Raw genomic sequence first — 14,776 nt, 5'->3', positions numbered from 1 at the left:
TTAAAAATTATAAACCACTAAAATCATGGTTCTGAACCAACATGGGGAAGGTTGCTGAAAATTACAAATACAACTTGCACATTGAATTAATTTTAATGATAGCATATATATACATATACATATTCGTATATATATATTTATATATATGTAGCCAAAAAAATCTCAATTTCAACATTCCAAAGGCAAAGGTTAGGGACTACTGAGGAAGATCAGAAAATGGTAAGTGGGCAGAAGATTTCAGCCATTTTAAGTTCTCAAAATGATAGGTTTGTAAGATTCCAACCAAGTACTTCAAAATAGTTCACAAAGGTATTTATTTTGAAATTTTTCTAACACCTAAGGCCAGGAATAAAAAAATAAAAACAAATAGGAAAGGAGAAGTTAGAAGTAGTGTTTCTGCTTCCATGCCTGAAGTATGTGTGTACTGAATTGAGAATGAATAACATAAAACAAAGGTATAGCTTCAGTCTGCTACAAGCTAGTCCAACAATATTCACCTGACTGAGATTTGCACCACATCCTAAAGAACTTATATTTAGTAGATCCTCTTAATTTCAGATTTCCATATTCCAAATGTTTCTCCAATAAAGGCAGTATGGAAAAAATCAAACAAAATTCAAACTTGTGTCTGGAATATAGTAAAGTACTTGATATAAATATGTTTAATGGATGAATTGGGTAATAATTATTACATTATGAATAGATATACCAATTGGCAATACTTTGGGCCCCATACAAAAAATTCCTCAAAGTAGTTTCTCATTTTGATTTGATCAGCTTCAACCCCAGTGGGAGACAGGGTTTTTGGATACAGCTCACTCACAGTTAATTCTAATAGATCTACCTGACTTCATTCTCTTATTAGAATGGCTCTAGTCTTCCTACTAGAGAGCCCTGGTTTTCATTGCTAAATCTGATGAATCTATATTATTAAATCCTCTTGGATGAAGATGAAAAGATAAAGAATTATCATCTATCTCCAGAATTCTACTAATTTAAAAAGTATATCCCAAGGGGACTTATAAGACACTATTACATTTTTTAAAAAATGGTTGATTGAAAAAGTTATCCATAAAATGAATTATTTGACAATTATGTTTATTTAGGATGAGATAACTATGTATAATATGGAACTTTAGGCAAAGAGCTAAGGTTGATAACTAGCAAAAATCAAACCTAGCTAGGCCCCATATCTGGATGCAAAGCATATGTGACGTATTTGTCATATAAATCGTACATGCCTTACATACATCAGAGGCTACAAAATGTGTCATGAGTTGGAGATTGAGAGGCTTTAAGAAAAAGATGGTGGGACCATCACTGTGGCTTTGTAGATTAAGCCTCTACCTGTGGCACATTCATCCCAAATGGGAGCCGGTTCAAGTCCCGGCTGCTCCACTTCTGATCCAGTTATCTGCTAATGGCCTGGGAAAGCCCAAGTCCTTGGGCCCTTGCACCCATGTGGGAGACCCAGAAGAATCTCCTGGCTCCTGGCTTCAGATAGGCTCAGCTCCAGTCGTTGTGGCCATTTGGGGAGTGAACTAGCAGATAGAAGACCTCTCTCAGACTCCCCATCTCTCCATCTGTAACTCTACCTCTCAAATAAATGAAAAAAGCAATAAAGTAAGATATGAACACGTTGTAGTCTCAGTAACCAGGGGGTGAGAATGAGGTGCTTGTCCCTCCCTGAAAGCCTAATGAGAAAGATTTCAATGAAATGACTGAGCATTTAAGACATGGTTATATAAAAAAAGCATAAAACATATAAAGTCTGTAAGAAGCATCTCTTTATCATCTATCATTTGCCTATTACTCTCCCCCCGGGAAGCTACACTGTGACAATTTCTCATCATTCCCAGGCTATGATGAGGAAGCAGCTTCTGCGCTGTCCCCCTCAGAATAAGGTTTCATAATGTAAACTGCTTAGCTGTAGTCTCTAATCGGTCCCTATACAATAACATATTCCACAACACATACTTCAGTCACCACCTCGCTTTGTTTCAATGTCATCCATTTTAGTATGTGCAATGCAGATCACGAGGAGCTGGCACCTTTCTCTATTCCTCCTATTTTTGGACTGTGAATGGCATAAACTCTCTGAATCTAAAAGTGTGTCATTTTATCATTGATAGTTGGATCATTCATTCCTTGGTTTTGGCCTGGCATTATCTGTGACATAGAATAAAAAAAAAAAGATTCAGCTCTAAATAAGCTCTAAATACTTCCCAGTCCCAGAGAATACATCACTAGTTGTCCATTGTGGTATAAGTAAGAATGTGCCTTGGCCGGCGCCATGGCTTACCAGGCTAATCCTCCGCCTTGCGGCACCGGCACACCGGGTACTAGTCCCAGTCGGGGCGCTGGATTCTATCCCGGTTGCCCCTCTTCCAGGCCAGCTCTCTGCTGTGGCCTGGGAAGGCAGTGGAGGATGGCCCAAGTGCTTGGGCTCTGCACCCGCATGGGAGACCAGGAGAAGAACCTGGCTCCTGGCTTCGGATCAGCGAGATGTGCAGGCCGCAGCAGCCATTGGAGAGTGAACCAACGGCAAAAAGGAAGACCTTTCACTCTGTCTCTCTCTCACACTATCCACTCTACCTGTAAAAAAAAAAAAAAAAAAAAAAAAAAAAAAAAAAAGAATGTGCCTATACCACTTATCTTGAAAGTCACTTCTCTATCTCAGGCCCTAGTTACCAAACAGAGGAAAAGATATGGAAATGCAAAGTATGTAAACAAACAGACAACAAGGCACTTAAATATGTCCTATTTCCTCACTAGAGTCCTAAGTTTGAAGTGAGGAGAAAAATCTCTGAACAAAATCACTTGTTGGAATGAAAATGGATACACATGCAGTACCAGAAAACAAATCTTAAATTTCGGGGATTAACAAGTATCAAGTCAGGGCCATAGTAGAACCAGCATAACAAACAAGTTTACATGGAAAGTAGGAGACAAAATAAAGTTCTTCTCTACTTAGTTCTCTTAAATTCTGGTAGTTCAATGGACTGCTTACCTCTGTCAATGCCCTGGAAGATTAATAGTAATGGTTCAAGGTAGTGAATTACCTGAGAAAAGAGGAGTTGGTAGGCTAATAAAGAAACACACAAGATTACCTCAGATAGTAAAAACTGTTATGAGTAAGATAAAATTAAATGATGGGCTACAGAAACACCAGGGCAGGACATAATTTGTATCAAATGATTGAGAAAAGCTCTCTGATGAAGAAGATTTATAGTCATACATAAACAGTGAGGGTGAGCCAATCACACACAAAGCCTGTGCATAAGGAACATAAAGGGCAAAGGTGCTGAGGACCTGGAGTGTACTAAGATGTATACTCTTAGGAAAACACTAATAAAAAGTGGGAGTTAAACTGATTATTTCCAATAAGTATTTGTTATTTTACTTATTGTATTCCAGTGTGTGGAGCAAGCAGCAATCAGGCAATAAATCAACAAACCTTGTATTGATCAGATGCTGAAAGTTGTTGTGTAAGATGATTTTTAATTAAATATTGGTCTGTTTACTTGAAAGGCAGAGTTACAGAGAGAGAGAGAGAGAGAGAGAGAGATCTTGCATTCACTGGTTCACACCTCAACTGCCCACAATAGCTAGAGCTGGGCCAGGTGGAAGCCAGAAGCCAGGAACTCTCTCCAAATCTCTCACATGAGTGGCAAAGACTCAAGTACTGGAGCCATCACTTGCCACTTTCCAGGTATATTAGCAAGGACCTGGATTGGAAGCAGTGTATCTGGGACTTGAAGCAGACATTTCAACATGTGCTTAAGGCATCCCAAGACACAGCCTAATCTGTTGGTACCACAACACACATCCCTAAAATATTCTTTTAGAGAGGTAAGACATAGAGGGTGATTTGTATGTGCTATTTTTAGAGGATGACTGTAGAAATACTCTTATGTATGGTGACATATAAGAAGACCTGAATGTAGTGAGATAGCATGCCATATAAAATATTGCACTGAGAGCTTTCTAGGTAGAAAGAACAGTAATGAAAGGCCCTGAACATAATGGAATTCATCACTTAGAGAAGAAGTTTCCAGACATAACCTAGAGACACTGTTATGATTAGTTGTCAAGAGGATAAAGAAAACCAACAAAGGAGACTCATAAATAGAGACCAGAGAGGTATGAATAGAACAAAGACAGTGGTAGCCTGGAGAACTGTGGAAGAAAGTATATCAAAGAAATGGTGATCAACTGCACCATATGGGGTTCAGACATTCCATAACAGGAGGACTTAACTTTGTTTTGAATTTTCATTGGGAAAATTGTTTACTACTGTAGTTTTGATGATCTGTGACTATCTTGAACTTTACTGTAAATTAGTGAAGTTGACATCTTTCTGTTTGAATTTTGCTAATGGCTCTTGCTTTTGTTCCTGCTGAACTATAGTGTTTTTGTTTTTCGTTCATTGATCTCTTTATTTAGTGGAGCATCAGTAAGCATTTGACTGTAAATATAAATTGAAAATATGTTTTAAAAAGCAAAAGATCTGTCACAAATAGAGAAAAAGAGGACTGAAAGTTTATCAGGGTATTCGCGTGTGAAAACGAAAAAGAAATAGACAATAGCTTAAGGGGTATGTGAAATGTAGAGTTGTTTATATTTGTTTATTTGATTTATTTGAAAGGCAGCATGAGACAGAGAGGGGGAGATAGAGAAGGGGAAACAGAAGCTTTTCATCCACCGGTTCATCCACCCTCAAATGTCCTCAATAGCCAGGGCTGGTCAGACCAAAGTCAGAAGACAAGAAGTCCATCAGGGCCTCGCACATGAGTGGTAGCAGCCCAAATACTTGGACTATCTTCTGTTGTTTTCTCAAGTGCATTAGCAGGGAGCCGGATTGAAAGTGTAGCACCCAGGACTGGAACAGACACTCCAATATGGAATGCTAGCATTATAAGTGGCAATTTAACCCACTGCACCACAATGCACCCCATGCACTATATTTTGTTTAAAGAGGGGATCCATTCTGCCATGCTTGTATGATAATAGGAATGGTATTATAGAAACCTTAGTAATTGTTGTTACAGGAGAAAGAATTGTTAGAGTGACATCCTTGAGCAGGCACAATGGTTGTAATTGGTTGTACCACTGAAAGAGTTTTCTTTAGACCTCAACATGAAAAGTGAATTGACTGTGTAAGGAGGGAAGACAAAGTATGTGGATGCTGATGTTGGTAGTTGGATAAGCTTGATGGTGAGAATATGTGGGATTTTTCCTCTGATTGCTAATATTTTCTCAGTGAATTAGGAATCAAGGTTATCAGAAGAGATTAAGAATGTGGTCTTTCTACATTTTACTTTTTAAATATTATGGTTAGTGGTGCATTAAGCTTGTGATTATAGACTGGATTGAAATTATGTTTTTCCAGACTTAAAGAAAGAAAGGAAAGAAGGAGGGTGATTGAGGGAAGGAGATATGGAGTGAGAGAAATATGATTATCTTCTTAGAGCTGTACCTATGAAATACATGAAATATGTTGTTTTTATATAAATAAATTTAAAAGTATTTTAAAAAATGCTAAAAAGAATGGGGAAGATGCAATATAATAATTAGAGAAGGAGTATGTAAACATTAAAAGACAAGAGCAATTTCAGTGGGATTTCTGGACAGAAAGAAGGCCTTCTTAGTGGTCCAGGACATGAATTTGGAAGTGAGACCAATCTGCATGGTTGTGTTTTTCTCTTGTTACATGTAACTACTTGATTTTAGATGACAAAAAGTTGAAAAACTGAATGTAATGATGGTTGAGTTTTGCTAGGAGTAATCATAAACCCTTACATGAATTCTACCACTACTGAAATGTAACCATTTATCAATTATCAGTAATGGAAAGCTCTTAGGAATTTGTTAAGATTAGAGGATATTTTCCAAAGTACTGGAACATCCTGCACACAAAAAGAACTTTTTAATGACCTGACCCAGAGATAGCCAATCAGAAATGATAAGGATAGAGCATTCTAATGACCATTTAAAAAGCTGACCCACCTCACTCTTGGAGTTTAGTGGAGGGGAAATCTGTGAAGGTATTGCACTAATTATCATTGATTTTGACAATCATTTTATTTTCAACTGTCATACTGTTTTTAGGGATTAGAAACCTTTTTGTATGAAATTACAGGGAAGAAGAAATTTAAAGATTTTGTCATCTGAAGGCTGTCTAATTGGGTTGAGTTTACATGGGTAGTTGTTCTGGGTTTCTTTCCAGGTGAGGTGTGGACTGAAGCCTTTCCTTTTCTCCGTGAACTGACCAGTACAAAGCTTTAAAGCAGTAGGCAGAACCTCTAGTAGACTTCACTTTAAAATTCACTCTAGACATGAACTTAGCAATAAGACAGCAATAAAGGAAGCTGTCTCTCAATTCTGACACAGTCTCAGCCACAGCCACAGCCACAGCCATTGCCACAGGCAATTGGAACCATCCTCAATGAGGAAATTAGTAACATCTAGAACTCACAAGGGAAAAAGTACTAGCCTGTCGGTGGCCAGGCAGAGAGCTTAGGGCTACCTCCAGAGATGGGTCTGCAGTGGATGACAATTACACGGCTTTTGGGAAATTGTTATTAAAAGTCGAGGAGAGTTTCAATACTCTAATGCACAAACCCTGAATTTAGGAGTAATTCAAAACACAAAGCAAAGGCTCTTGGATTGTAAGGATCAAAGCTGTCACACAGTAGAATTTTTTAACAGTTCTGAAATGCCTAGTCTCAAATCACTGGGGACAGCTAGATTTGCTTTGCAGAACATGTTCCTTGGCTTTGAATAAATTTTAAGAGCTGTAGGCAATTTGGCACAGTTAAAGATCTCAGAATTGATATGGATCCTGATAATGCTTGAAGGTTTCAAATCCATCTATACAACATGTTGCCACTTCAGAAAACAAACTATCTTGCTGAAATCCAAATCAACCAAAACAAAACAAAACAAAACAAAACAAAAAAAACAGCTTACCTATAAACGAGAGTAGACTGTGAGTTTAATATGCATAAATTAAATGGACAACTTAAAGTCAGAATACTTTGAAATTGCTGACATGCAAAAGCATAATTCATCATGAATCAGAGGACACATATAGTTGCACAGGTTTCTTTGGAGAGATGCCTTTCAGTTATGAACTACCAATGTATATTTATCCAAATTGAGAAGAAGATTTTGAGTAATGATTACTGTATGAAGTAGTCCAGTTAGCTGAGATACAAAAGCCTACATCTGAGCCCTGTTAGTTATAAATAAACCTGTGAGCTGACAGAGTAAACTAAACTTCATCAAATATATTGTAGATATTGTTGCCTAAGTGTTGTTAAAATTATTGTGTATTTTTTATTAAAAGATTTATTTATTTATTTGAAAGGCATAGTTACAGAGAGGCAGAGGTAGAAAGAAAGAGAGAGGTCTTCCATCCACTGGTTCACTCCCCAAATGGCCACAAAGGCTGAAGCTGAGCTGATTGGAAGCTAGGAGCTAGGAGCTTCCTCTGGGTCTCCCACGTGGGTGCAGAGGCACAAGGATTTAGGCCATTTTCCACTGCTTTCCCAGGCCATAGCAGAGGGCTGGATCAGAAGTGTAGCAGTCGAGACTCGAACCAACACCCAAATGGGATACCAGCACTGTATATTTTTCTTGCATGCTAATAAGGCATGGTAGGTGATGAAACTAGACTCAAACTGGCTGTTTTTGTTTTCTTTAATTGTTATTGGAGTTTGTAAATTGATCTCTCTTTGAAACAAATGGTAAAAAGTGGTTTGAGGATGTCTTAAAATTCAGAATGAAGCAATATTTGCAAAAAAAAAAAAAAGATTCAGAGGGAGAGACATGCATGGAACCCGTTCAATTGTTTATTCTTCAAGTGGCAATGTGATTGGTGATTATTGTTCATCAGCCACTAATCTCACAGCTGATGAATAAGTCATGATTCTTGTCTTCAACAAGCAAAGGTGAGAAGTCTGAACTCCACAGTGTTAATCACCACGCAACTTCTTACCTTTTGCTTTCTTCTTCATTACTAGTGAATCCTAAACCAACAAACTAGTTTTAGCACTATGTGACACCAGGGTTAATAATGAAATAGACAACTCTTGTCTGCCTAAAAATGTGACTTGTTTCAAATCATAATAGCAATCAGATCCAGGGAAGCAAAGCAATTGTTAATGGTAGCTCAATAATGCTCTTAGTATTCCAACAGAGACAGGGCTGCAGAAAATGCCAAATCACTGGAATTTTGTGTGCCTTGGATTTACACTTTTTTAATAGCACCGTTTTAAAATTAAGGTTTGGATAAGGCAGTCTTAGCACTAAAACGTGGAAGAACAGACCAATCAAATACAAAGACAAGTTCTCACATTTAATAGAAACAAGAGAACAACTGTATAACAGAAAGCATTTCTCCTCAAGAAATAGAACTATTGACTGTATTCTTAGCTGTGAACATCCAGTTGTTTAAATTTTATGTCAGACTACAAACTGTCATTGACACTTATCATTCACATAGAGATTTTCAACCAAATAGCCACTTTGCCTGGTGTGAATTCATCTTCTACCTCTCAGAGAAATTCCAAATATGTTTTCAAATGTGCAATATTCAATGCCTCTCAGAAACACTGAGGAAACCCCAAAAGAATTTCATTTCTAAGTGTAGCTAATGTGAGGATGAATCAGATTTCCAAGTGAGATTCTGAAACAGTCTTGTGAAAACTCAGACCAGACTAGAGAATGACACTGTGGACCTGCACATAATGAAAAGCCCAGTCCTGCACTTGCAAAATGTGGCAGGTGCTAAAGCTATCAGTTCTATCAGTGAATAGATCTAAGTGTCATTTTCTTATCCTGTGTTGTAAATGTACAGAAAAAAGTAGATGAGTGAAAATTTACAAAATCCGTAACTGTACCCTGTGATCCACACTAAGTACTTCCATAAATATGTGCCTAAATGGGCTAGAGGGTAATGCTCTGGACTGGAAATTCCGTTTGTGTTATAGTCTCTGTTTCGTGTATTTGGAAAATCACACTATATTTCTTTCTGTACAGATTGTTATTTCAACTCTCTCCTAATCCAAATTTTATTCAGTCATTTGTCACAGACTAATGGAAGTGATCCATGGTGTGTGGAAGAACAGCCCCTCCTTGCCCTGTCCTTCTCCAATTTTAATCCTGACCCACTTAGGTCTTGGGATCAAGTACAATTTTTGCTTTAGTAATTCTGTGTCTATATCTCTAAACATGTTGTGTACAATTAAGTCACTTTGCCTATTCTGAGTTTTCCTAAAGGCCTTTTCTCTCAAACTATATTTACTGTTTAATTCTGAATTAGACAAACTTAGACCTCCCACTACAATGAATCATTAAAGGCCATATAGGTAGCTGTAGCTAGTGGCTATCTAATCCCATAAGTTAGTTGGAAGAAGTCCTGGGATTCAATTTTCTCTGTGTCAAATGACTGGATGGTCTCAATGAGCAGCATGGTGACTTCCTGCCTCCTTCCTGTAAAGCAATCATTCTTCAGTTATATATAAAAACAAAAACAATGTCATGGAAAAATACAATATTTCTAAATTGCTCACATTGAAATTTTGCTTATGTATTAACACAGTATGTATTAACAGTGGGGGAAAAAACATGATTTGGCAATTATGCACCAGAAGACAAATACTTTATTTAATTATTTCAGATAGATTAAATTTAATCTGTTAACCTGTACTCATATTTGCCATGGATTTTTTTTTATTTCTTAATACTTAGAAAGACATATTTAGAGAAAAGAAATTTGCTCCTTCTTGTCAAGCAAAGAAACTTGTTTGGTGAAAGAATGACCATACACTTCCATCTGTTTTGTAGCATCTGCCATGGTGGATGATAATGTCATTTTCATTGGGCAGAGTCTGATTCATCTATTATTACATTTTTACTACTGCAATCATTTATTAGGACTTTAAGTTTTGGTTCAATATGATTTTCATCTTTCACTTTCTAATCAATTTTATATGAAAATATTTTCAATTTCAATAAGGAATGACCATTGGAGATGTAAGACCTAAGTAACTTTGCTAGTTTCTAAGAAGTTGATTAGGCCCCTCATGGAAAAGTGTAAAATTATGTAAGCATAGATGTGCTACTGGGTAAATTATTAAGATCCTAATGATGAAAACATTACACTTGTGATTATGCTGGATATATTCTTTTCCCCTAGCAAATATCTGTTTCTCTAGAAGTTCTCATAACAATGCTTTGCCTTCCTTCCTTCTACAAGGAAAGAAAACTCTCCTTCCCATGTTTCCAACATTGATAGACTAATCCAAATTCCTGTAGTACTGTGTTATAGGGTCTCCCACACTATCAAGATGTGTTGGCTCCTACGGATAAACGTTCATAGCACAAAGTGGCCCAATTCATCAGCAACATCACTTCACAACATCTAATTCTCTTTCTTCAAATTCTCCATTCAACCCATACTGAGTGAGTTCAGGAGCAGAAGTGGTTTCACTCACCTAAGCACAGGGCTTACTTTGAATTTCCAGTACATGCTGCTTGTGGCAGTATTTATACCAACTTTGTTGATTGGTTTTGTTACATAGCTGGGTAAAAAAAGATGCAACACTAAAATGAAGAGTGAGAATCCACTGAGGAAAGTGATGCTCAGGAGACTCCATTTTCACTTACACAGTAACAAATTCCTTCTCTGCCTTACATGCTAAATTTTCATGTCAAGGACAGATAGTGCCACTGCTTTGACAATACCCCATTAGATTCATGTAGTACTTTAAACTACGGAGATATTTCATATCTATATTTTATTTAATCTCTTAGGTACATGGATAAGTTCAGTCCCCCAGGTAATTTATTCTGACCCACTTTAGACTTTAACAAATACATATTTCAATATAACACTTATTATGACTAATGTCCTAAATCTGGGTAATGTCACTTGGTGTAGCCCCAGAGGATTGGCTCAAGATCAATTTCAATTAAATTTAATCAGTATTTATTCTCCCAGTTCTCCACCAATGGGTAGAAATTATAGGGAAGGAAAGCCCATTTCAATATAAGGACACACTTTTTGAGCTATTAGCATTGTTTAAAAGTGGTACAGTTTGTCTCAGAAAGCAGAAGTATCTGATCAACAGTAACCTCACCCCTTCTAGAGAAATTGTCAAAAAAAATCACTTGTATTAGATATAGACATGTCTGGGGCTTGCATTCTGGCGTATTGGGAAAAGCTACTGCCTGCGATCCTGGCATCCTACATAGGTATTGGTTTGAGTCCAGGCTACTCTACTTCCAATCTAGCCCCCTGCTAATGCGCCCTGAAAAGCAGAAAAAGATGACCCAAGTCTTTGGGATCCTGCACCCACTTGGGAGACCCAGAAGAAGCTCCTGGCTCCTGGCTCAGGCCTGGCCTAGCCCTAGCCATTGTGGCTATTTAGAGAGTTGACCAGCAGATGGAAGATCTCTCTCTCTCTCTCTCTCTCTCTCTCTCTCTCTCTCTCTCTCTGTAACTGTGCCTTTCAAATAAATTTCTTTTTTAAAATGAGACATGTTTTAGATGTCTTCTTTAGTCCTTTGTATTTCATAAAACTAATGTGCCTAACTATTTAATGTGTGACTTATTATTCATTTCCTGTACAAAAAGTAACTAATCCAATGGCTGATCATTTTAGATACTTCTTATTTATCTAGTATTTGAATATAATGTAAATTATTAGTTTCTTGATACCATGAATTTATAATTTACCAGGAATTACTTATTGCATTTCAACTTTAAGTATAAACTGACAAATGTCACACATGTATATGACATGTTTATGAGTTCCAAATCACATCATATTATGTTTCTCTTACTCTAAATGAAAGGAAAATAAAAATTAATTTGACATGATGCTATATACTGCAAAGATCAAAAAGAAAGAGAAAAATTTACTCTAGTCAAAGCAATACAAGTTTTAATAAAGATAGGAATACGGTAAGAATCCAATACATATCTACAGCGTTTCAAATTCAGATGTTGATATCATAAGGAAAAAGTGTTTTTCTATATATACAAATAATAGTAACAGTCTGTTATCTGTCAAAATCCCTCCATTTTTCAGTCCCTTTAGCTCACCAGTATCCATAGTGAGAACCACTTTATATTCACCTATTAAATCAGCAATGCAGAAAGCCTTGGGATTAAGTTAACCCATATTTTTGGAGAGAAGATATTTTAAGAACTGCTATATCAAGTACTTTAAATTGAGATTTAAGCCAAAATTTGAAAAAATTCCCTGTATTCAGACCTTTTCAACACCCATTTATCCTTTACACTCAGGAGTATCCTCAATAGCATGTTGCTGCTCAAGTTTCCCTCACACAATAGCCACCCCTTTTGGCTAGAGGAACAGCAGTGTAGCTTAAAATCTTCTGCGGTGCACACTTGACCCATGAAAAAATAAGGTATCCTTGTTATGCCTAGCATGGGGATTACCTGCATTATCATTTCTGCTACCTCTCTGTTCAGCCATTTGTCTTCAATTCTTTCACCTATTGAAATCGGCACAAAGGACAAATCTCCAAGATGACTCATGTAACAATGATCTGCACATTTGAGTGTTCATCAGAATCACTAAGAGGATTTGTTAAGACACAGATAGGAGTTTCTGATTCAATAGGCTGGGGCAGGTGGCACCCCATAATTTGTAAGCCTAACAAGTTATCAGGTGATGATGATGGTGCTGATCAATGGATCACACTTAGAAGAACTTGCATAAAAATTGATCACTTATATTATTAGACAACTGTTTTGCTCATTGAAGGAGTGAATTTCTTGGTGTCCTTTCATATTCTGAGGAAATACCCCTTTCTCTTCTCCAACAGAGTAAGTCACCAAAAAGGCATGGATACCTGCTTCCCATGATTCTTACCTTTTTCTGCAGTCTTCTGTTTATACGCACTGGCAGTTTCAAAAATTATCCAACTCCTTAACGAGCACTGCAAGGGGTGTGGACCAGTCTGCTGGAGCTACTGTAGCAGTGTACTACAAACGGGGAGACTTTTACAACAAGAATATAACACTTGACACATACAAGAACAAGGCATTGCCTGGGTTGGTTCCTTTGAAGAATTGTGTGGAAGAATCTGGTTTTCAACTCTCCTAGCTTCTGGTGGTTTGTTGGCAATCTTTGTCATTACGTGTCCTTATAGATTAATCACCAAGATCACTGCCTTCATGTTCCCATGCTGTTCTTCCTGTGTGAATGTCTGTGTACAAAGTCCCCCTTTTATAAGGACATTAATCATAATGGATTAGTGCCATCCTAAATAATCTTAACTAATTATATCTGCAAAAACCCAATTTCCCAATAAGGCACATTTTGAGGTACTGGTTTGAAAGACTTAAATATATGAGATATGGAAGGATACAACTCAATTCATAATAGAGTATCAGATCCTGACAAAAACCTGGCTTATTTAAATTCTGGTTTTTTGATTACTCTATGTCTTCTTCTTTGATTACTGGTCAACAGCCTGGGGATATAGGAGAAATCTTGCTTCCAAACCTGTTATGAATAAAATAATGGATAAAATAATGCATGTTCTTATTGACAACTGTCTTGATGCCCTCTCTAAGGAATTAGTCAGAAAAACAGAATAATGTATCTTAGAGTAAGAATTCCTCAGCATGCAGTCAGAAACTGAAAATGTAGACATCCTATTGGCTTCCCAGATATAGTTTCCAGGCATAAGTGTATGGACCCAGGCTTCAGGCTCACTCTCCAGGACAAACTGGCAGGCCCACTTGAGAGAATCCAGGCTCTCAGACCAATGCAATGGACTCAAACACCAAGCTCACTAAGCTGTTGATATAGGCACCACACCAACCTATTGAGGCCTCGAGCAGCAAGTCTGCCTGCAGACAGTAACAGAGTCCTGCCAAACATCTCTCTGGGGACAGACTTGTGAAGGGATTTCTTAGATAAAACTAGTCTACAAAGATTGGAGTAAGTCACTGCTTCATCAAATGCATAGGGAAAAAAAAAGCCTAAAATATTGCTTATATTTCATTGAGGGCATTTGCATGTATGTCCTTCAGGGATTATGACAGGTAATTTGATTAGTTTATTATTGGTGAATTATGCCTATGACTGTAGTGAGGACTGAAATCATGTCTTTGCAATTTTTTTTTTAATAAGGGGAGGCTAGAGGTTGATTAAGGCAGGGAAAAGGGAAGGAAGTATGGTTATCACCTTAGATCAGCACCTAGGACATGTCATTTTTTTTTAAAAAAGGATCTTGTCTTGAACTGTTTGAGTGCTTTGAGAAAGATTGCTATTATTTACTCCTGAAATGTCTGGTAGAGTTTAGACATGAAGCCATCAGATCCTGGGACTTTTCCTTGATGTGAGACTTTGGCTATTGATTCAGTTATGTTACTCACTAAGCTTGGTTCAGATTTTCTATTTCTATTTCTTCATAATTTGGTTCAAAATAGATTGTATGTTTTCGATTTGACTTGTTAGTTTTCTAGGTACTTGAGTTGCCCTGATAAGTTGTTTACTTGAGAACTTTCAGGTTTTGTTTTGGTTTTCTTTGTTTTGTTTTGTTTTTTTTTTTGATGAAATCTTTGAATGCTATGGACTTCTCAGCTAATAATGCTTCTGCTATATCCAGTAGTTTTTGGTATGCTATATTTCCATTTAATTTGTTTCCGTGTATTTTTAAATTTCCATTTTGATTTCTTACTGATTCACCCCTACAATATTTCACAAACTAAGATTTGTTCAAAATA

Source organism: Lepus europaeus, chromosome X, assembly GCF_033115175.1.
Source record: "Lepus europaeus isolate LE1 chromosome X, mLepTim1.pri, whole genome shotgun sequence".
NCBI lineage: Eukaryota > Metazoa > Chordata > Mammalia > Lagomorpha > Leporidae > Lepus > Lepus europaeus.
The sequence above is the reverse complement of the archived record's forward strand: the minus strand, read 5'-3'. Positions refer to the sequence as shown.